Raw genomic sequence first — 25,548 nt, forward strand, 5'->3', positions numbered from 1 at the left:
TTGGTTTTCTTCTAGATAGTTTCACAAAATAAACAACAGCATATTCCTCTTTAAAAGGCTCAGAAATCCAATAATTATATGGTTCATGTTTTGTTTGTTTTTAAATTATATTCTTTCACCTTTTTGATTTATAAATGCCTCCTCCATTTTGGAAAGAATTTTGGACAAATAGTTTAGAAAGCCATAAAAAGAAACAAGGTGATTTTTTTTTTTATATCAGTTAGATAAAGGACAATTTTCATGTGCTTTAGAAATTGGACTGCCCACAGAGGGACTTCATTTAAAAGTGTGTTGGGGTGGCAGTGAGGGAGTTGTTATTTACCTAAAAGTACTTTATATTGGAATGCTGGTCCATTCGTGGTTATGCTTTGTTTGTATATCAAATACTGTATCTGTCACAAGTTTGGATTTATTGTGAATATGCACAATGTTGTTGTTGGGAAAGCCTGCAAATCCCTCGTTGGCAGCAGAGTCACCAGAAGTAGATGCACCTGTCTTCCCAGCTGGGATTTGCTCATGGGAAAGAGGGTCATTTAACACCATGTTGTCCTCATGGACAGCTGTATATATAAGCTGCCGTAGGGTGTGGAAGACCTAAATTCTGTTTTGAAAAAAGACTTCAATGTTCAAATGAAATTTGACATGAATAGTATTTTGATGTTTTTATTCATTTGATTTGGAGAATATTTAGGCTTGGTTTAATAGAAAAATGTTATTTAGTTTTCTTTAGTCTGATCACTCTAACAGCTTTTAATGACTCAGTGAACACCAATATTTTCAGCTCAGTTTAGCCTGGGGTTTAGCATAAAATAGTTCATTCTGTTTTGATGCAAACCCTTAGCTAGAACGTGGGTCTTCTCTCAGTGCTACAGACGTAACTCTTTGTTTTTGTCCATTTTAATTGTCTATTTTCCTCCAACAGACTTTGAGCTCCATAACAGAGGCTGTGTTTCTTTTGCTAACCATCATTTTTTTTCCTAGCATGCTATCACTGTGTTTATCCTTGATACATTTGTGCTTAATAAGTCTTTGTTAAGTGGATACATAAATGAAAGAATGAAGAATTATTTTTCACTGGCCAGGAAGGAGGTAAAGGCTCCTTCATAAAGACTAGGTGATTTCTGAAAATCATTCCAAAACTGAAAAGTCTCTTTGAGTCCTTTTTTATTTTTTTTTATTAAGGTATTTACTCACAATTGAATTTACTTACAATAAAATGTACTTTTTTATGGGCATAGTTCCAGAGTTTTTTCAAGTGTGTCTACTTATATAATCACTGTCCCAATCAAGATGCAGAATTTTTGAAGCACTGGGTGGCTCAGTCAGTTGAGCGTCTGTCCCACTCTTAGTTTCGCCTCAGGTCATGATCTCAGGGTTGTGAGAACAAGTTCCACTTTGGGCTCTGCACTCAGTGCAGAGTCTGCTTGTCCCTCTCCCTCTGCTCTTGCTCTCTCTCTTTCTCTCTAATAATAAAATCTTTTTTAAAAAAATCTAGAAATTTTCCATTTTCCCAGAAAGTGCTCTCATGCCACTTTCCAATTAATCGCCCACAACATTGTTCTCATTATTACCATAGCCTCTTTTTTTTTTTCACCAATTCTAGAACCTCACAGAAATATAACCATAACCAAATAAAGTATGTAGTTGTTCTGTCTGTAATAATGAAATTAATAGGAAAGGACTATATTTATTTAAAAAACTGCTGTATACCTCTCCTTGAAGGATTTGTTGTCCTGTCTTCCCCATTCTTTAACCATGAGCTCTTAAGAATTTCAAAGATGGGGGCGCCTGAGTGGCTTAATTAAGCGTCTGCCTTCGGCTCAGGTCATGATCTCGGGGTCCTGGGATGGAGGCCTGCTTGGGGCTCCCTGCTTCTCCCTCTCCCTCTGCTTGCTGCCCCGCCCCCGGCTTGTGCCTGTTCTCTTTCTTAAATAAATAAATAAAATCTTAAAAAAAGGAATTTCAGAGATATATGGAATAAGATTCTTAGAAGTAAAGTTCCGAAATACCATCAAACTTCTATCTTGTACTGTGTGCCTCCATACACAGTCAATGGACAGGTCCAGCCTATCAAGAGCAGCATATTTTAGAGTTGGGAACACAGCCTTGTCTTCCTAGCGTCTCTGAGCTTGACACAGCACTACACCATTGGTTTCACTTATCAGTTCCATGGGTAAACAGACGTTATGTGTAACAAATTGGGGAAGTTAAGAAAGAGCTCCAAAATTAGATATTTCCAATAAAAATCTTCTTTAAAATGTGTTTTCAGTAACACATAACTCTTTGTGATGTAGAGGGTGGTGTTTGGGTAGAATTGCAAAGGAGGTTTGCAAAGAACTGTAGTCAATTTGCAGGCAGTGGAAAAAGGCTTGCCAACTAAAGCCTGTAGAAAATGGATTCATCGAATTAGAGCAGTCCATGATCAACTGCCAGAGCCAGCTTATTTTATTTGCTAGTTCCAAAAAAAAAAAAAAAAAGAATGCCTGAAACTTTGTGGTGATGGAAGACTATCTTATAGAACATGCTGGCAGAGCACACTTTTTCACTGGCTCAGGTCAGTATTTTTATAGACTTGATGGGGTACTTAGGGCTCTGGTAGAGATTTTTAGGTCAGAAAAAAAAATTAGGCATAGGAGATTAGGAAGCAAATGTGTTAGTTTATTTCATAGAAGAGCAGAGCAATAAAACAGTCTTAGCAAAGCCACAGACAGGACTGGCTAAGCCTAACAATTTTTAACTTCTTTCGCAGAAAAGATTTGCTATTACTAATGAAACCAAAGAATAAAATTGTGATCTAGGGAAAGGAAGTAAAGAATCATGAAAAATAGTTAATATGATGTTGTAACAAGGAAAGACACCATTCATTCAGACGTGGATGAGGGGGAGATTATAAATGATTTAAAGGAAGAAAATTCTTTCTTCAAGTTAAGTGTTCTGTAAATGCTGATTATTTTGTACAAGATGGTTTGATGCAAGATATGTGGTAATTTAATGAAAAGGCAAAAAAGTAATCTGAACAACTTGAAAAAGAATGTTAATGTTAGCTGAAGCATACCAAGGTTATTTATGTATTTTTCTTTCCCCTCAGACCCGGTAAAGACACTTCAAGAACTGCTCAGTTCCGGAGTGGAGGGATTGTGTGAAGACCCTGATGCTTTATCCTGAGACAAGGTGCAGAGGTTTTCCTTATAGGGTAAGAGACAATTCCTACTTTTGGTTTTGTGGTCTTTAAAAATTAACGGAACTGTGAGGTAAAATTAGGTGATATTATGTGAATACCACCAATGCTCTGAATTGTTTATAGCTTTGTAGCAGCCCATGCCTTGTATGTTTCATGTGAAATATGTTCAGAAATAATTCCTTGGCAGATATTATTGTTATGTTTAAAATAGGACGATATGTAGGCACAATGGAAATTGCAAAGCACCAATCAGACCCTTTTGGATTAAACCATCTTTAGTGAAGATTCTCTTGTCGGGTGCTTCTCGACCTTTTTCTTATCATACCCACATAGAAAAGGACAATCTTCCCGTGATACACTACAGAGGCTGTTTACTACCAGAGACCGCTGGCACTGGTAATCAGATGCAGAGCAGCTCCAGGGCTGAAGGGCTTGAATCCTAGTACATCTCTAACCCGTTATCAGGGGAGCTCTGCTGGAGAGCAATAGAAACTTTCCTTTCTGAAAATGCTAAGTTGTCCCCAGCTTTGTCTGCATCTCAGTGATTGGAGTCTGGGTTTAGAAGAGTTTTTCTTAAAGGAAAAAAAAACAAAAAACAAAAAAAACTTTAGGTCCCAAATGTTCACATGAAGTGAATTTGACTAAAGATTGACCAATATCTGTGATTTTGTATCTAGAAAATTGAACCTAAAATATCTTCTCCATCCTTTCTATGAGTACAATGATAAAGAAACTCTCTCCTAGAGAACCCACGGTTACATTTCAATTCTGGCAAGGGTCCTTGTTGTCCTAGGGCTCTGAGGAAGTTGGCATAAGACAAAATCTGCCCTAAGAGTCACGAGGGCTCCCCATAGTCTGACGTGTGCATAGCTTAGGTCAGACTTCAATATTTGGTCTAGGTTGGGTAAATCCAGTTAGTTGTCTTAGTTATCATTTAAAAAAGCAATTAAGTGTTCAACAGATTTTGGGCCCTGATTCAAACCCATACCGAATATTACAGAATTATAGGTTTCCGGCTAATAGGACCTAGATATTCTCTGGTTATTTCTTCTGTGCCTTTTTCCAATATCAGAGGTACCAACATAATTATGACCTTAAGAATAACTGGTAACAAGAGGGATGGGATGCTCATTTCTATGCCATCAACGACTGGCATAAAATACGCTTTGGTCACAATTCTAGAAGTTGTCTTATCTTACCCGGCTTTTTGTCTTGTTTTGGTTTGGCTTGGTATTAGGACCTTGGTTCTTAGGTTTAGTTAACAATTTTTTAAGAGCAGTTTTAGGTCTACAAAAAAACTAGGTGAAAACTATGGAGAATCCCTACATATCCTCCCTCGAAACAAACATAATTGCCCCTATTACTAATATCTTGTATTAAATGTATTAAATGTATAGTACAGTTGTTATAATTAATGAACCAGTATTGGCAGGTGCCTTATTATTCATTAAAGTCCATTACTTACGAATTTATTCTTTATATTGCACATTCTTAGGATTTTGAAAAATGTATAATGACATATTCCCCTTGTTGCTGTATCGTATAATATAACGTATAGTACTGTACAGTGCATTTTATGGAAAATGCAGAATACTTTGACCACCCCCAAAATTTTGTGTGCTTTCCCTATTTGCCCTTCCCTCCGCTCACTGAAACCCCGGCCACTTCGGATCCTTTTGCTACTTCCAGAATTTTGCCTTCTTAAGGATGTCTCATAATTACAATAAAACAGAAGATAGCCAGTTCCTACTGGATTCTTCCACTTAGCAATATTTCACTTAGCTTTTGACTTTCTTCCAAATGTCTTTTTTGTGGCTAGGAAGCTCATTTCTTTTTATTGCTGAATAATACTCCGTCGTATATGTGTACCGTCGTTTGTTTATCAGGTTGTTATTGAAGGACATCCTGGTTTCTTCCAAGTTTGAGAATAATGAAAAAAAGAACTGCTCTGAACATTTTTCTACAGACCTTTGCATGGTCTTAAGTTTCAGCTCATTTGGGTATATGTCCAGGAGTGTGATTACTGGATCATATCGGTATGAGTACATTTAGTTTTGTAAGAAACCTCCACACTGCCTTTCAAAAGGGCTGTGTCATTTAGTATTCTCAATGAATGAGAGTTCCTGTTGCTTTGTAACCTTACCAGAATTTGGTTTTGTCAATGTTTTGAATCTTAGCTATTCTAATAGGTGGGTAGTGTTTTCTCATTGTCTTAGGTTTTTAATACAATTGCAAAAGAGACTGTGACTGCCCAGAATACTCTGGACACTTAGCCACTAGAAATTTCTTTAATATTTACTTGGTAATGAAAATGATTAGGAGTATGGGTTTTCCTATGATAACATCCACTGTGATAATGCATTTTTATGAGATAAGAGTGTATGTACGCCTAAGTGTGTATTTATGTGTGTCTGTGTATCTGTGTATGTCTACTATTCTCTATTATACAAAGATAATAGGCAAAGGCTTTTCTAGTAATAACACCATTGAAATGGAATTAGGCAGAATAAATCAAAGATATTTTTGTTTCTAAAACTGAAATATGAGTATTCTATAGATCCTGATATTATAACAGGCTGTGCCTGATGTCGTATAAGTCTAACTTTCTGGCATGAGTAAGCCATTTCAAATCAGGTATTCCTAGTCTTTGTATTCAGTTAAATTCACCCATGTAGATAGAGCTAGAGAAAGGAATTCTTCATTATCATTCCAAGTTACAATTTTTCGATAGGCTTGGTTCATGTTTCTGCTTTAGATTTGATTATATTGCTTTATTTAAATATGTATGATGAGATAAACTTCCATTCTAGAGGGCTACTTTCTCAAGAATAAGGACTACTCTCATAATTCTAACTTTAAAACATACCACAATGCCTGTGTTAAAGAAAAAAAAAAATCTCATGATACTTGTAAAGTAAGGAAGACTTTATTCAAGAGGGACTTTTTTTTTTTTTTTTTTTTTTTTTTTCAGAACAGGAGAGAGAAAGAGCTCAACTCCTAATACAACAAGGACAAGTAGAGATTTAGAACCAAGGATCAGGGTGTGGGATCAGTGGATGGAAAATTACCGGAGCTAGGGGAATTCTCACTAGACTGATTCAACAGGATTCTTACTAAGGCAGGCCAGGGGGATAAGATATGGAGGGTGGAGAATGAAGAATTTGATTGAATATCAAGGACAACCATATACCTAGGAAAGAGGATTTTCCCTAAACTAACTCAGCAGAATTCTTGCTAAAACTGGACTAAGCAGACCAAAGTAAGAACCCAAGGTCAGAGCTTACTTGAGAAGAAGATTCAGAGGAGCCTGGCATAGATTTGGTCCAGAAGAGAGTCATTGTCACCTGACACAATAGGATTTTAGTCAACACATATTATGTGATTATATAGGTGGATTTCCACCAGATACTATAGAAATCTATTAACATATTCCTAAAGACACAGGCAGGTATTGTGTCTTTAAGGAAAAAGTAAAAGAGGGAAATTACTCTAAATCTTGTAAATAATTTTGTGTAATACTCAAGACTAAGCTATAAGCAGAGCATGGGTCTGGTTAAAAAATTAAACAACTAATGTGTATGAACAGTTTCTAAGTGCAAAACAATCTCAAATGATGACAGAAATGCAGAGATAAAGTAGACATGTTCTTACTTTCTAAAAACAAGTTACTTTAGTGGGAAAGGGTTGGGGGAGAAGGGAAGGGGAATTGTATTAGTGATAGAGATTAAACATATATACAAATTTAATAGGGAAATAGAATAAAATGTATCTTAAATCTAGGATGTACCTTAAATTGGACTAAACTTTAGGTTGCAAATTCATTGTATAGTATCATAGTATAGGGAAGCCTGGTTTTCTAAACATGAGCACGCATAAAAGTTACCTTGAGTCCTTGTTTAAATTTCATGTTCTTGGGCTCTATACCTCAGTATCTGAATAGTTTGAAGGATCAGTGATTTTCCACCTCTTTTCTTTTTCAAGATTTATTTATTTATTTGACAGAGATTACACATAGGCAGAGAGGAAGGCGGGGGGGGGCAGGCTCCCTATTGAGCAGAGAGCCTGATGTGGGGCTCGATGCCAGGACCCCAGATCATGACCTGAGCTGAAGGCAGAGGCTTAACCCACTAGGCCACGCAGGCACCCTGATTTTCCACTTTTAACAGGTACTCCAGGTTGTTCTATTACAGAGATCTGTAGACCATGCTTTAAAGAACCCTGATCTGTACCCTTTATATTTTCCTCCCTGTTGTATGGTTGATGTTAGAAAGTACTCCCTGAGAATAGAGTGATAGGGAGATGAACCCAAATATACGAATCAAAAGAATATGCCAACAAGATTAACTTCATGGCCCCTTACAGTGGTGTATTTGGAGGAGGATTGTCCTACAAGTCTAAAAATGAGAAAGCAAACAAATCAGAGAGACCAGCACAAAAACTGAAGTCAAGCTTAAAACATTTTAAGAATGAATGAAATGCATATTTTGTAAATAGAGTAAATATTTTCTAAATAGATAAAATATATAGTATAACTATATCAATATTCAATGAATTGTTTATTTTAAAGATATGTGTTATGATATTTATAACCATAGGGGAAGTGATAAATACCCAAGAAGTCCAAAAGTGGGGGAATGACTAAGTTAAATAGTATCACTACCCCAATGTAATATTATTTTCACTGTTTTAAAGGATGATGTTATTTAGAAAGTATCTGATATAATGTGATATAAAAAAATGAGAAATGATATGACTGTTTCTGCATAATATATGTAGGTATATATGGTGAAATTTCAGGTGTTTTGAATTCTAAAAATTTTGTCAATATTAATATGGTGTTCACAAAATCAAATACTAGAATCTGAAACCTTGAAGAGATAGATCAATAATATCTGGAATTGGATGCTTTGGTGATGAATTTTTAATAGTTAAGAGTGAATAATTTTTCCTTTTTGCCAGACCCACCATCTTCCAGTAATTTGCCAAAATAACCAACACAGAGGGAAGAGGAGAGACATGCACCATATATTCTCTAGGTCTTTTAGAAAACATGGGGTCATTCCTTTGGCTATATAGATGCCAATCTGCAAGAAAGGCGTTATAGACATAGGAGAAGAGCACTGTTCAAAAAGGAACATCCTACAAATGCTACCATGTGTTACCCAGCATACTGTTGGCAATGTTGTAAACACACAAGGGCAAGATTCTTGTCAAGAGAACTAATGTATGTCCTGAGCATTTTAAGCACTCTAACAGTCTAGATAGCTTCCTGAATCATGCGAAGAAGGAAGCCAAAGAGAAATGTTCCTGGGTTCAACTAAAGTGCCAGCCTGCTCCATCCAGAAAAATACACTTCGTAAGAAAAAGAAGACCAAGCTGCTGGAATCCATTCCCTATGACTCCATGGCTTGATAAGTGACAAAAAAATTAAAAGGCCCTGGACTGTAAAAATGTTACTTTTAGTTGAGAAGAAGTGTGGTATGCCTTCCCCTAAAGAAATATTTAAGACCAAAGAACAGTGACAACAACAACAATTTTTAAAAACACACACACAGAAAAACCTAAATAATTTTTAAGTAAAAAGGTGTTTTGAAATTCTGTTGTTATTATTAAGCTCCAGGTAAACTGTAAAGCAGTGATACCCCATCTGGCAATTCTTAGAATCATTTAAAGGACTTTTTGAAAATATGAATTCCTTAGATAAGTAGTTAAGGTTTTGCAAATCTGAGTTTAGCTTTGGAATCTGAATTATTGAATATTATATTGATGGCCTTATTGATTAGCAAAGTTTGGTGACCACTATTGGGGGAAGACCATTTGTCTTCAGGAATTTCTACAATGATCAATATAGGCCAAGAAAATTCAAGTAAAAAATAATGTCAAATTCTAGAATGTTTAATGTATACGATATAGCAAATAAAGTAGAAGTTCAGGGGAGGGGAAGAATAACAAGAGGATTTTTGGCAGAAAACTTCTTGAACAAGAATCTCATAAGCATTGGAGAGGTAGCCTAAATGCTGGATAAATCGTTATCATCTTAGCAACCTTGATGTTAAGATGAGGAGTGATAACACTGCGGAACACTTAGAGATGGCAGTAATGCATTTGGCCCGTTGAGGATGTCAGCTCTTTTACCAATCCGAAGTATAAGCCCTACAACCTTTTCCTGGGCCTCTAGGAAAAGGCTAGTCAGGATAGTCAGGCTTTCCTCTCAAGCTGGCTCTTGGTTTTGAGGCAAGGGCTGACTCCTGGCTGAAGAAGATTTTCAGCACTTTAGGGTGGGAATTCACGTGAAGTCTGTAAATCATTGTTTCCTAAGGTGAGGAAAGGCACACCAGAATATTTGTGCAAACACAAAATGTTTATTACTTATGTTTATTAAAAGGAATTGTGGCTTTTAAAAGACAGAAAATCAATCACAGAGTAAGTTGAAGTTGAACTGTTATAAATAGATATGATTTGCTTTCCCAGGGCACAAAAGGTACAAATGAGAGTCATTTCAGTGATGGGGACCTCATACACCTAAGTCTTTCTTTTGTGGACTCAATTTCTTCTTTAAGAACAAATGCTGTTGTTTAAACTTACATTCCTTTAGCTTTATGTTTCCTAAACTGACAGTAAATTCATTTTATTCCACATGGGACCTAAGAGTAGGAGGTCAACAAATATTTTGTAAAAGAAAAAAGTCAATAGCAGCTTGACTAGAGTCGACAGAGGAATGGGCATAGGTGAGGCTGGACGTGACTGATAGTCATACTGAGCAGGACGTCAAGTCCCACTATGAGATATTTTGACTTGGCCTTACAGTGAAGGTTTCCGAGAAGGATAATGAGAAGATAAATGTGAGTTTTGAGGAAGAAAATCAGCCAACAGTAAAGAAGACGGATTAAAGAGAGGAGGAACAGGAAATGCAATTAGCATGTTAATTAGCTAATTACCATGAAAGGAAACCTGGATCAGGCTGTTGGCAGTAAAAAGAAAAAGAAGGTAGATAATAGTGAAGTTTTTCAACTCAATTAGAGTAATATTGATTAATCACCTACTAAGTGCCAATCACTGTTCTAGGCTACTGGGACATCAAGTGAACAAAATAGAGCATATATTCTGTCAGGAAAACGAATATAAGGTGCAATAACAAATAAATATAATAAATAATAAGCTTATATATACATGTATATGTATATATAATATTTGAAATTTTAAATGCTACAGAAAATTAAAATTTGAACAGAGTAAGGGGGGCAGGAGTTTGTGATGTTACATTGGATGGTCAGGGAAAGCTTCCCTGAGGAGTGTTAAGTTGGAGGATGGTGAGAGGGTGAGGCTATCCCTGAGGGAAGAGTCTTTCAGGTAGAAGGAAAAAGAAAGGCAAATACCCTAAGGTGGGGATATGTCACTAATAGCCACATTTTGAATTTAAAATCTATCCCAAGGCAAGATGCTCAATTGGACCACTCACCAAGCACTGAAAAGGAAGATTTTGCTGGGGAAAAGTATCTTCATCCTTTGCAGTTCTGCTTCAGACCAAATTGGATTAAGTTTCAAAAGGAGAAAAGAAATAGAGTGAATTAGGGAGTCAGCCTTGGGCCATGCCCACAGTGAAAGTCAGTGAGAGAAAAAGAAGGTGATAGGAGAAGTCAAGGGAGAAACCAGGATCTTGTCTGTCCTTATGTTGTAGGAAAGAACATTAGGGTTCAAGACTGATAGCTAAGAAAGAACTCTTGAGATGTCTTTGCTGCAAAAAGGTGATTTTTTTATTAAAGCACAGGGGACAGGACCCCTAGGCAGAAAGAGTTTCAATGGGGTCATGAGGAGTGGCCCTTTATATACTTTCAAGTTGGGAGGGGTTAGGGATAGCATAGTCTCTAAAGAATTTAGGAAGTGAGGTTTCAGGGACCTTGAGGGGGCTAGCTATTGTTGGGAAAAGTCATTTACTACGGTCTAATAAAACCTTAGTCATGAATCCTTCAGATGTATATTGGTGGGCCATATGCTTGGGAGGCGATTGCTAACATGTATCTTGGGGGTTTAGAAATAAAGGAAATTTCCAGAATAATTTTTACATTAAAGTAAACTTACAATATCCTGGAGGGGTGGGGGGTGCAGGCTAGGATTGCCTTTTGTACATAGCAAAGTATTAACCTTGAGGCAGTTGAGTCTCTAAAGGAATGTCACTCTGCCTGTTTCAAGGACTTGTCCATGGGCTAAAGGTAGAAAAGAAATTTAATAATTTTTCTTCTGCCTTTGTTTCTCACATCATTTATAGTTGTATTAAGAGGGATTGGCTAAGAAAAGCAGACCCCCAGGTAATAAATGCTGCAAAAAGATTAAGGAGAATACAGACTACAGAAACAAACAAACAAACAAAAAATAGTGGGGTTCAAAGAAGGGGTATTGGGGTTACTAAGTCCATTGATGACCTTGGAGGGAGAAGTTTCAGTCGTCTTTGTTAGCATGGGGTTATAAAATACCCAACTGATCATGTTTCCTATGCTAAGAACAAGGGAAAATCTGTGTTCTTAAGAATTGGTAGTATCCTAGGTGAGCTGATTTTCAACAATCCATTAAAGATATTTTAATAATGTTCTGAAGTTTATCTTTGATAAAAAGTGTTGACAAGTTTGAAAGAGCAAACTGGAAATGTGTTAGGCTTCAAACTGAGGATGTATGTAACTTCTCCTTCCCCTTTGCTCTTCCAGTCTGCTCTGATTTCATAACAAGGCACAGTATTGACATGTTAAAGAATTGAGGTCTCCCCATGCTTTGCTGGGGAGATGCTGCAATACTTCTCAATTTGCAGAAATTCTCTGGTCTGAAGTATAGCTTTCCTCAGGTCTTCGCCAGAGCTTGTATTTTATTAATGCATCAGGTCTTTTTCTAGGACACAGTGATGTGGTGGTTTTAAAAGTCTAACAGAAATATATGGTTATCCTAGGGTTAAAGGGGGAGTCTGTCAATATTTGGTAGCCTTTTCAGTAGCTTCCTTATTGGAATTTATTTAAAGATTATAAGCATTAAAACTTAGCAATAAATAGTGATTCAATACACTTATGTTAAATGTTAATGAAAATGTATAGATGTCAGGGGTTTATAAAATTGGTACGGTCAGACGTGCTTCCTGGTTCCTGTGCTATGACCTAGAATTCATTCTTTAAGACATCTTTTTATGTTACATAGTGAGCTTATCAGAAAAAGTGCTTTGAAAGCAGTGGGAGATTAGCCATTTAAAGAATGGGAAAAACATCTTAATATAAGAAAAAGGGATGGATTTGTTATTCCAGAAAACAAACAAGAAGTGTGTTAAAGTTGATGTGATAGGTGGTGGAAGTAATTTGGAATATCAGGGTCAATGGTAAGGAATTCTGAACATCAGGTTCATATTTAAAGTCAGTCTCTTTGCCCTTGTTCTCTTCTTGCCTCTTCCTTCCAGAGTCCCATCATCCTATGCCTATTAAAACCTGCTCTGGAGAGGCACATGGGTGGTTCCGTTGGTTGAGCAGCTGCCTTTGGCTCAGGTCACGGTCCTGGAGTCCCAGGATCAAGTCCCACATCAGACTCCCTGCTCTCCTGCTGACTTCTCTCCTTTCATGCTCTCTCTTTCGCATTCTCTCTCTTTCTCTCAAATAAATAAATAAAATCTTTTAAAAATTTAAAAAAAAATAATAAAACCTGCTCAGGAAAGGGCTCCCTGTCAAGTATTTTATAACGTCATATGAATTTAAATCAGTGTGTTACTTCTTCCAAGTGTATTTACATTTTCAACAGGAAAGGAAGGCTGTGTCTCCATTTTAAATATTTACAAATCAACCTGCTTGGATCTGTATGAAAGACCTGAGAGATTATATGGGTCATTTTTTGACTTGGCAGTTGCATTTTTGTATATATTTTTGTTAGCATTTTATAGCAAAAGAACTGTATGTTTCCCAAAATTGAACATAATGAGATTTTCATTGCTTTTAATTAACCTGCCTTTTCCCCCCTAAACTCCACAATTAATTTGGCTAAATTGGTTAACAAACAAAAAGTTGTAACTACACTAGTTGCATATTGCTTTTGCTTTGTGCTGTTTGTTGCTTCCATCATTATTTTCACCTTAGAAAAATCTTAAAATCTGCATTTTATATTCTGTGATAAAAATCACCATTTTGTCCTTGAAGGCATTTTCCCAGAAATGATTTTTTAAAAGGTAGGACTATTGGCTTCATTTCTTGGAAGAGAAGAACGTCACTTAGAGTAGTAGTAAGATAGTAATCTAGTATATTTGGTACTATGAGACTCAAGGATTTAGCAATAAAAAGAAATCTTCACTGAAGAAAAAAATTGGCATATTTTGTTAAGAGGAAAAGAGTTGAATTGCTATCTTTGACTGCAAATCTGGCAACACTAAACGTAGTTACTTAGAAATAAAAGTTTTCCTAAAGCTTTTTACTTAAATTAGTTATTGTAATTGCATCAATAACAGAATTCTTAATTTTTTTATGCACAGAAGTATACAGGTTTTTTAAAAAATCATATAATATCCCCAAATACTTAAGACATATGCTTTATAGAAGCAGTGCCAAGAGTTCAGAAACACCAGAAGTAAAACCAATGAATCACCAAAGTAGTAATTAGTACAAGTTTATTGTAACACACCAAAAAGACAGTCTGCAGACTGGGAACCCTCAAACCAAGACATGGAATGAGGCTCAGGGGGATATAAAGCAATTTATATAGTGAGAAAGCACTGACTGTTTATTCATCACTGTGATTAGTTATCATATCAGGGTTTTCTTAAACAATAGGGAATGAAAATGGGTCAATGCTTGCCACATAACATCCTTGAGAAACAGTCTACGTTTTGCTTGTGATTTCCCAAGATATAAGGAAGAAAGGACCCAGGTCAGGTTAGTCTTGTGAAACAAGCTCAATTAAGCTTTACTTATATGACTAACTGGTTTTGTCTGTTCAGGAAATCTTCAAGATTAATCTCTGCCTTTTTGTACTTGAACCATTCCCCCTTTTGGTTATTCCCTGAGCAGGCTGAGAGCATGACCAAGCAGCATAGCATTATTCTCTGTTACTACCTACCCTTGATGTAATCAGATTGAAGAATCACACATCCCTTGTTTGCATTCATCATGCCGGAAGACCTTGTAGTCCCCGGCTTCATCACTCGTGTGGCTTTTGTTGATTTGCTCTATTTCTCTGATCCTGATGGATGCCATTAGGCAAGTGAGGGGCTGCCAACAGGCATTTAAAACCCTCAAGGTGATACAATGCTCTAGAGAGTTCTGTATGGTGAGTATAAGGAGAAAAATAGCAAAAGATTGAAACATTCACCAGAGGACAGCTTCTCACCAGATAAGATTTAACTAATTAAATGTCTCAAATGGGTTATAATGTTTGAAAAAGTGATTTGTATAGGCACAATGTGATGTGTTGGCAAGCCTCCTTATGCTTACTCAGGACAAGATGAACACTAAGGTTTCTTAATTTTAGGAGATATTTTGCAGTGAGCTTCTGCCTAAATTAGGCCTGTATATGAGAGGAGCAATCAGGTATTTTAATGAGAGATGTTTTTTATGGAAACAAAAGAAAAAGCTTTATAGTCTGAGCAATTTATAAATACAGTTTCTGAGTTTGGAGAGCAGCCAGTTGAGATTTCTAGACGTGTGGTCCTAAAGCATCTTCAGATGGGCTGAGAGCAAGCAGGGACGATCAGACAGATTTTCCTGGTTTGCAGTGTGAATGTCTCTGGTGATCTTTCTGAGTGTCTGCATAGCAACAGGCGTGAAGATTGTCCACACCTCAGCTGTTATGGTGATTTCTCAGAAGTTTATATCAAGTTGTCCAGCTTTAGCTTACATGGCTTCAAGAAAAAGACAGTTTTAGTTTCATAGTGATTCCAAGTTGAAAGAGTGGGAGAAAACTGGAAATGTTAGTTTGAAAGATTCTAGCCAAATATTGGAGGAAACTAGAAGTCAGGATCCTGTCCAGTGTGTAGGAGAAAACAAAACCTCAAGAAATATTAACAGCAATAGAATCTGATATCCATGAAAGTGCATTACTGAAATATAATTTTTCTCTTTATAATCATCCCCATTTCTATCAAAGATAATCATAGTAAGACTAATTTTTTTCCCAAAGATTTTATTTATTTATTTGACAGAGGGAGAGATAGTGAAAGCAGAACACAAGCAGGGGAAGTGGGAGAGGGAGAAGAAGGCTCCCGGCTGACCAGGGCACCCTATGTGGGGCTCAGTCCCAGGACCCTGGGATCATGATCTGAGCCAAAGGACTGTGCCATCCAGGTGCCCCAAGATTAATTTGTTTGCAAATTAAGACTGATTTCAGTAAACTTGCCCAGGCTACTATTATTAGGGTGCAAGAATAGCGACTGACCATATAGTGCCTTAAAATGTACTTTGCTAGCACTTTTCATAGACTATCTCAGATTGGAATCCCAAATCCTCTCAAGACTAGGAAGCCACCCCAAGGATTTGCCCAATTGTGCCCTGTTACAAGGAGAACAGATTCATATTGAACTTACGTATATGTATCTATTGTGGTAAAAAATAAGAATACTTAATAAGAGTTTCTGAATTCTGGAGGGATCAGGTAAGGAAAAAAGATGTTTTTCAATCTTTGTTACAAAGATACACTTAACCAAATTGCTGTCAGTTATGGGTAAATTAACAGGGAGTAGAAAAGGCCTAATGAAAACCTGATTTGTTTCCAGATCTGGAAACAAAATATTAAAGAACTAGTAATACTTTAAATGTGGCCATCAAATTTTCAATCATTTTCATCAGTTCAGTCAATGTTGTATAATTTTTGTTTTGTTTCATCTTGGCCTGGCAGCTTTATGAATCAATCAGGTTTTCATTAGAATTTTAGAAATTCTTAACCAGTTGAGAATATGACCTTAAAGTTATAAACCTGCGATTTAGAGTTCTTACTGGGGTCTTTTCTAAGAATCTTCTTGATGATGAAGCACTTCTTTTTTTCTATTTAAATTCACTTACCAACATATAGTACATCATTAGTTTCAGATGTAGTGTTCAATAATTCATCAGTTGCATACAACACCCAGTGCTTTTGCCAAATAGTTGATTGTAAATGTATTTAGAGAAGTAAAACAATAACTCATTATGAGTGACAAAGGACTTTTAAAGAGCCATGGTTGAATATCTAGTAAGAGCTATATCTAGTAAAAACTCTCTCTCTCTCTCTTTCACACACACACACACAATGTGTAATTGCACACAATGCAATTTATGAGTAAATTTGTTTTTTGTGTGTGATTTACAGTAGTGTAAGGTAATAGCTGGAATTGTGACTAATGACATCAAATTTTTTAAAGAATTTTATAGAATTTTGAATTACTTATTTTAATGGTATATATGTCCCATATAAATATGATCTAAGAAAGTTAAACATTACTTATTATTTGACAATGTTCCTCATGCAATTTAATATATCAAATAAGCTTAAATAAACTAACTTTTCTTTTTTATTTCATTCAGATTTGATTTGAGGAAGTTTGTTTAAAATGTCAAATGATTTTTTGAAATGTCAAAAGATGTAAAATACTTCTCAAATAGGATCACAGGTCTTTGGGAGACGATACTTCCATTATCCATTCAACCAAAGTGAAATTAAAAGATGTCAAAGGCAAATAAATTTACATAGTTATATAACTAACATGGACAACTATAGAACTTAGCTCTTTTAATCGAGAAGACTTAATGTTGTTCCTTAAGGAATCTAAGAGCCAATAAAGGCAACATGAAGCGTAGGAAATTATTTTCATAAGGCACAGTACCTTTGTTTCCTAGGCAGTTTACATTAGAGGTAAAGAAAAATTTTTGTTTACAGTTTCTTGTTAAGAGCAGACTGATGATCTAAAATAAACTTTGTCATCTTAACAGAGAGAAAAGCAAATTATAATTTTGTATCAGTATATTTTGTTACTAAGACTCCCCTCTTCCTTTTTATCTTTTTAACTTAAATCCATTCCCATCTCAGCTTGACTACATATAAATTCCCTTCTGAAGATCTGTTTTTCTCAAACCTACAACTTTCTGTATCTTTGCAGTTTTTGTCTTATTTTTTTCTTTTCTTATTCTGGAACAACAATATCACTTTAAGGCAAAATTACTTTCTTTTTTCCTTTACAAATAAACAAAAGAAAAACAAAAAAATTCCATGTCTTTCATATCTTCCTTACCCCCCAGTATGCCTTATCCACTTTTCACGTACATTCATTTTCTTTCACCCTTAAGTAAGCAATTGTGGATTGACAAATTTATAATTATATTTCATAATTTCTAAATTTATATTCTACCACCTAGTAAATTCTTCAATGTGGCATAAAACATGTTTATTAATAGACTCGACTATCTTTTAGCTATCTAAAAAATTAAAAAGCCAAAAGTAGAGGTACTTATGTTTATCATTTAATGTTTATCTTACTTGGAAATTATTTAGATATTCAATGAATATTCATTATTTAGTTTAATTTAGTATAAGCTTTTATTTGTATTTATTTAAATTACCTACTTTTAACAGTTTTGCTTGGATTAGATATTGAACAGCTGTTATTTTCAGCAGTTTTTCTTGTTGACCAATTTTGAAGACATAGAGATAGCCTGAGCTTATTTGATTAGAAAAGCTAGGTAGATGGGACGCCTGGGTGGCTCAGTTGGTTAAGCAGCTGCCTTCGGCTCAGGTCATGATCCCAGCGTCCTGGGATCGAGTCCCACATTGGGCTCCTTGCTCCTTGCTCCACGGGGAGCCTGCTTCTCCCTCTGACTCTGCCTTCCACTCTGTCTGCCTGTGCTCGCTTTCTTTCGCTCACGCTCTATCTCTGACAAATAAATAAATAAAATCTTAAAAAAAAAAAAAAAGAAAAGCTAGGTAGAAAAAGTTGTGTGTTTCTATTGCATTTAATATTTACAACTCTGAACTCATGCCTGTTTAAACCCACAAACTTAAACTAGTTTTTATTTATCAGAGATTACCCTAGATCATTTAAACTTGAAAAACATTTGGGCTAGTTTCTATATTTTTGAAAGTTTAGGAATACTTAATTTATAAAAGTGCTCTCTTTTTCCTTTATGCCAATTAAATGGATCTCTTTACAAATTAGTTCAGCAGTATCATCTGGAGGTAGAAAAATATCATATATTTACAACATACATCAAAAAATATGATATATTTTGGGGCACCTGGATGGCTCAGTGGGTTAAGCCATTGCCTTCGGCTCGGGTCATGATCTCAGGGTCCTGGGATAGAGCCCCGCATCGGGCTCTCTGTTCAGAAGGAAACCTGTTTCCCCCTCTCTCTCTCTGCCTGCCTCTGTCTGCTTGTGATCTCTGTCTGTCAAATAAATAAATAAAATCTTTTAAAAAATCATATATTTACAACATACCTCAGGTAGACTAAGTTATAGTTACCTGCTCAGATGGCCAAAGAGTTTTTACTTAAGATTTTTTATTTACATGCGGCAAGAATCTTTTCAAAGCTATTTTCAAAGTAATTGTTCCGTTAGAAGCGTCTAAATACTAATTAAAGAATGCACTCCATTATCTCAAAGAAGTTTGGAATCCTCTCTTTTGAGGCTGCCCCTTAAGGTAGACTTATCTAAGTTAAAGTTTTTCTAACGTGGCCGCTACAGTTTCAAAAGTTCATTCATTTTCCAAAAAGGCAGAAGATGCTGATCTATAGGCCAGGTCAAACTCACTTTGCCTTTAGATTCCCAAAGAAATCTCACCTATGAGAAGCCATGTTTTCCATCAGTTTTCTCAAAAAACAGAGAGTTACTTACTTTTCCCCCATTTTGAACAGAATAGGACCAAGAATCTTCATTAAATAAGACACAGTTATGCACAAGAAAGTCAGAGAGCCCAAAATGCAAAGAAAACAGAGTATGGATCCAAGAGAGACCTATTCTGAAATTCCAGGGTTGGTAAGAAAGCAGAGGGCTCAGGGAGCTCAGTTAGGTACCAGCACCCGTTTGCTTACAGGCCTTGGAGTCATTGGGCATCTTCTATGGATCCCACTTCTTATGCCATAAAATGTCAAAAGTTCAGAAATAACAGAAGTAAAACCAATGAACCACCAAAGTAGTAGTTAGTACAAGTTTATTGTATATACACCAAAAGGACAATCTGGAAGCCCTCAAACCAAAACACGGAATAAGACTCAGGGGAATATTGTTGTAAAGCAATTTATATAGCGAGAAATCAGTGACTTATTTCTTCACCATGATTGGTTCTAATATTAGAATGTTCTTAAACAATAGGGAATTCTTCAGTGGTAACCTCATACCAACTTTGAGAAACAGTTTAAATTTTGCTTATGACTTCCAGAGGTATTAGGAAGAAATGACCCAGGTCAAAGGGAGTCTTGTAAAATAAGCTAAACTAAGCTTTGCTTATATGACTAACTGGTTTGGTTTGATCAAGGAATTTTCAAGGTTGATCTCCATTTGTTTCTCACTTTAACAGGAGTAAGAAAGAAAACGTTTTATTAAAATATTCCAAAACTTGACATTAAAAGATGAAAAAAGCTATGTTTTCCCTTCCCTAGCAAAGAGCAGCGAAGGAACATTTGGGTAGAAGAAATAAGTGAACCAAGTGAGAATGCATGACTGGGTTGGAACTTAGAGATACCCTGATAAAATTCATTTATTTGCCCTACTACTAGAGTAGTTTAAATAAAACTTTGGGGATGCTGGGGTAGGAGTAAGAGGAGGAGAGAAAGAGACAGAGACAGAGACAGAGAGAAAACGTGTGTGTTTATGTGTGTATAAGAGAGACAGTCCAGAAACAGACACAGAAGCAAGCTCAGAGGGAAGAATTTGAGTTCCAAGCAGAAGAAGATATTTGATTATCTTTCAAGTTTATGGTTTGACACTAGAAATGGCTTTTGTTGCTTTGGAAACATCATTTCACCTCTTGCATCTGAATTTTTCTGAGAAAAACATCCACTTAATGTCACAATAGCCTCGCAGGAACAATTTAATAGTTCCTGCTAAAAGCCTGTAAGAACTCTCAGTATAGAAGAGGCAGTTTTGCAAAGGCATTTGCAGCCTCTGTCAATCTTAATTTAACAGATTGAGAATTTGATGGATTTATTACCAAGCCATCAGTTGTACAGAATACAAGGCAAGAACAATTCTTTAGAAATTGTTAAAATGCTAGTTAAATAACGACCAGAAAATTGCAAGTTGACCTTCTTCAGTGGCATTTCTAAAATATGGCTTCAATATGCCCGGTTTTATTCCCCCACTTTAAATGATAGCTAATCAAAAAAAAAAATTCCCATGGGGTGCCCTTGATGGGGTCTTTGGAGAAAATTCCCATCCTCTATATTTTTTTTATGAGCTGTAGAATCTTCTCTTGATTTTATCTTATCTCAAAAATCTGGCTGTACCCATTACTAGAGTGACTGTAAGCATTTTGAGAAGTCCTGTGTCACACTAGGACCCCTGAGAAAACTTGATTTAAGAGAGGAAAAATGCCTATATTGTGCTTGGTATGAAAGCAGTATAAAAGTGAGAGTGTCTGTCTACAACTTCATTTTTGTAAGCTTCCGTAATTCTATAATACGATGCTCATACATGGATCTAAAGATGAATATGGCTGACAATCCCTTGGATGATGTTATTGGAACTTTGAATTCATTTGCTGATCCTAATTTATTCCTGGGGTAAGAGTAGAAATATCTTTTGACTAATGATTCAAAGGAAGGCATTGATCTCAATGAGGTAATTATATGATCTTTAATGATAGTTGATTGTTTGAACCACAGTCCTTTTCTGATGGTATAGGTCTGTCATATTATCTGGGATAGTGAAACTGTTTCATGAGTTTGCTGCGAAATTCCCAAAGTAGAATAAAAATAGGACACCCTTTAAAAATTAACATTTAAGGAGTCAATGAGGTAAAAAAACTTTATGATATATTTTAATAAATTAAAGTGCAGTGATTATAAAATTATTGTCCTTCTAAATAACTTTATAAGATATTATGTCATAGATGTAAATGAAAGTGGGCTTTGAATTTATAACACTGGAAAACACCTTAAACTGGATGTTTTGACTTATTTTTTTCTGATAATATATCTATTTATTAGCTCAAAATTTAAAAAATATTTATATTAATATTACTTTATAGCTATAGTTAATATTATATTTTAGTAAAATTAATACATAAGGGCCAATAACTGTTTCTAGCTTTTAAATCTCAAGTTCTCCATCTTTTCCATCAAGGTTTTAAATATGTTAAAAAATTTCCTGATTTTCCTTTGAAGTTCATACTTTAAAGCAATAAAAAAACACCGATACTTTTTATTTATAAAACAAAACCAATGTTTTAAACATTTGTGAAATAGATTACAGTTTCCTTAGTTGTAATGTAAATATAAAATTAATTAGCTCTTTTCTAAATTTGGAAAACTTTTGCCCCTAAAGACATCTCTCAGAAGTATTAATTCATTCATCCGCAGCAGCAAAAGAATGTCAATGAAGTTGAGCCACTAGCGTGCTACTTTTGCAGTAATTACATGCCTTCGACTTTACCTTGAACTGCTTGCTTATTTGTTGGCATTTAGCCTTCAAAGTAATGTTGAGCTTGAGTTGAGTACATGAATGAATTACATATGACATTTATGGCAAGATTCTAGAGTCTCATTTCCTCTCTAAACTCTTAAAAGTGTTAAATCCTTTGAAGCTTTAAGTGTCCTAATGAGATAAACTTGTCTTATATCATTTGTACATTACATTTTTCTTACTAGTTGCGTAAGATAGGGGCTATAGGTGGTTTTCGTTCATTCATTCAAGGAACATTTACTGACAATCTTTTTTGTTAAGGAGTGAACATGGTGATAAAGGCTTAAAATTTAGTAGTAGAGATATACACTAAACAACACATTTCACCTATCTATCTGTAGATACAGTTATGAGAAACACCACAAAGAGAACAGAATGAAACAAATGCATATAATGGAATAGCTTAATATAGTCAGAGGGGTCATAAATCTCCAGAAGATAGGTAGTTAAAGAGAGGGGGAACATCCCAGGAAAAACAACCTGAACATTCTAGGGATATATGCCTTAGGATATTTCCTGGACAGAACTGGACAAAATTGTAGGGCCATAAATGTAATTAAATAAGATTTTAATATCTACTTTATAACATATAGATTAGTTTATGATAGTTTTAAAGTTAAGATTATTGACATACTGCCCACTAAAACTTCTTCTTTTTTTTTTTAAGATTTTATTTATTTATTTGACAGACAGAGATCACAAGTAGGCAGAGGAGGCAGGCAGAGAGACGGGGGAGTAGGCTCCCTGCTGAGCAGAGAGCTTGATGTGGGGCTCCATCCCAGGACCCTGGAATCATGACCTGAGCTGAAGGCAGAGGCTTTAACCCACTGAGCCAACCAGGTGCCCCTGCCCACTAAAACTTCTTAAATTTTTCTTCACAATCCTTCATCCTACCCAACCTCATGGATTGACTCAGCAATTACAAAAGTATTTACAAGAACTGAATAGATCTGATGTGTGTTCATGGGTGATTATTTGTGAAAAATTCAAAGGTGTGTATACTTCAAGTCATGATCTACAGAGTATCTACTGCCACAAGGTTTCCCTTCACTTGACTGCCACCCCGGCTACTGCTGGTTCCTGAACACCTGCAAAAAGTAAAAAAAGCTTACTACTTAGTTTTATTATGTTAGACTATTTAAAGCTTCCAATAGCTGATGTATTTTATGTGATAATGTCAAAATATAGTAGCTTAGCTTTAAAAACTCTTTATAGTCAATGTGATCTCCAACCTACATTTCCAGCATGTCCCTACTTCCCGACACAAATTCTATGCTTTGGCCAAAGTAGTTCATTTACTTTTCCCCTTAGGTACCCTAAGTTATCTCACTTCTAAGAAATCCCCTCCATTTAAAGTGTCTCTCCCCCAATTTCTCTTCTGCAAAAGCCTACTCAATCTTCATATTACTAACCACTTCATCCAGAATTATTTTATTTGAATTCCAAGTTTAGAAATTATACACATTCCCTAGTAACATTGCATATTCCTGGATGCCTATCTGTTTGGTAACGCTTACAAAGCTATAATTGTGTTCTTTGTGTTAAATTTTTTTTTTAAAGATTTTATTTATTTATTTGACAGAGAGAGATCACAAGCAGGCAGAGCAGCAGGCAGAGAGAGAGGAGGAAGCAGGCTCCCTGCTGAGCAGAGAGCCTGATGCAGGGCTCGATCCCAGGACCCTGAGATCATGACCCGAGCCAAAGGCCCAACCACTGAGCCACCCAGGCGCCCCCCTTGTGTTAAAATTTTAAGTGCATTTTGTTTTCTTTATTTTGTACATAGTTTCCATTTACATAACTGTCCTATATTCTATGATAGTTTATCTTTAAATCGTTGAAGGCAAGGTGCTTTTCCCATATTCAGTATTCAATAAATGCATGTTGCTGTGTTGATGAAAAAGAACAGAGGCTTAGCAATAAATACCAAGTAAAAGAACTACTGTATAATCATCACCAGCACTCTCTGGCTCCCTAGATTAAAATGCAGTAGGTACAATTTCATAACAGATTAATTGCTTCCAATCATGAAGAAGTTAAAATACGATCAGAATTTAGAAGCTATGCTGGAATCATAATGAAGTTTCCTAATTCTGTTCCAAGCCCACACATAGATTGTCTGCCATTGTTTAGCTTCCCTAATTTATTTAGTGGTAATCATTGTCTGAGATGGTGTAGAACATTGAATTGGAAAGGATGTAAGTCTAGCCTAGAATCCATGTCCTAGTATTAGTTATAGGTAGCTCAGCATTAGATATTGTGTGCAATTATATGTCAACCATGAAGATAAGCACCAGCCAGTTTTCAGGACTTCAAATCATCTCAAATTTAAAGGCCTACTTTTTTTTTTCTGTTATTACTGTGATTGGTTTTCATGGGAAGGCAAATTATAGGACTGTTTGCTGCAGACAGATACCTCTTTTCTCTTGAATTATTGATAAAGAAAAAAATAGGGAAAATGGCTTATCAGAAAGGAATAGGTTACTTCAATTTCCATTCAGCTCTAAATACCAGTTCACAGAAAATTTAGGGGATTTAGGAGCAAGTTAAATAACATGTGAAGAAGTGATTAACAGTGTGTAAAATAACAGAACATTCAAAAGATAAACGACCTTGGTTTTTTCCATCATATTTAATGGTGAAAACTGAAATCTTGCTGTCACAGCTTTTATTTCAAATTGTTCTTTCTACCACCTTGTACAGAAAAGGGGGAATGAAGGGAGAAGCAGTTAGTTACAAAAGCAGGCATGGGCCGTATTTGAGTTTTGATCTGAACAAATGAACAGCAAGAGACGTTGAAACTTTAACATGAAGTGGATATTAAAGGGCATTAAGAATTTAAGAATTTTTTACAGCTACTATAGTTTTAAAAAATGATTGTGTCTTAGAGAGACATATTGAGTGATTTCAAGTGAAATTGTGTGATATCTGGGATAAAAAAGCTTCAGAAAAAAGTAAATAAAGTAAAAAAAAAGGAGAAGTTGGATAGATGAACCCAAGTTAACAAACTTGTTGAAACTAGATTATATGTAATGAATAGGCTCATTATAATAATCTTTTTTTTATGATTGTGTATATTGGAAATGTCTATCATCAAGAGTTCAATTTTTTTTTGTAAAAAAAGAATTAAAAAGATATCATTAGCTTACAAATGTATAGTTTTTGCTTCAGTCTTAGTTCTACTGCTGCTACAAACTGATATGCTTTCCTACTATGCATGGTTTATTTTAAACTTTGAGAAAATTTTCAAAATTCATGTGTATTTTACTAGCTACTTTTTAAAGATATTTTAACCACATTTTAAAAAGGGTATCAATTATACAATTTTGGAAAAAATGTTTGAAACTGAATGAGTAAAATCATGGCAGTTTAAAAAAATATTTGTTTTTGAACATTAGAGGATTGTCAGCCAGTAACAGTTCCCTGTGGGAAATAGGATGAAGGGCTGTTTTTTTCCTTTTCTTTCTGCCTTCCAATCTCTCTTTAATGTGTCCTATTGAACAAATCTAATTGGAAGCCATGGGGCAAAGGGGAAAGTAAGTTCAGAGTCCCAGCACCAACTTCACAGAGTGGAGTATAAATGAGTAAATTTCAGGCTAAGCTATAATAACAATAATTGGCCAGCAGAGTATCTGTTATTTTATGTGGTAAAGTTTAATCTGTATTATTTTTTTTATTTGTAGTCAAATAATGTAAATGATATAGAATAATGATTAATAATGTAGACTTATAAAAAGCAGCCAAACCCCGGCTCCTCCCTGTGGAAATGTGG

General features: G+C 35.5%; 1 protein-coding gene across 1 annotated transcript in view; it reads left to right on the forward strand.

Moving 5' to 3' along the window:
- B3GALT1 (beta-1,3-galactosyltransferase 1) overlaps positions 1-25,548 on the forward strand; it is a 525,240-nt gene that overhangs the window by 176,803 nt on the left and 322,889 nt on the right. The window contains exon 2 of the mRNA XM_059394113.1: positions 3,089-3,193. The gene's annotated coding sequence lies outside the window, so the exon portion shown is untranslated. The remainder of the gene's footprint in view (positions 1-3,088; positions 3,194-25,548) is intronic.

The sequence above is a fragment of the Mustela nigripes genome, chromosome 3 (assembly GCF_022355385.1).
Source record: "Mustela nigripes isolate SB6536 chromosome 3, MUSNIG.SB6536, whole genome shotgun sequence".
Taxonomy (NCBI): domain Eukaryota; kingdom Metazoa; phylum Chordata; class Mammalia; order Carnivora; family Mustelidae; genus Mustela; species Mustela nigripes.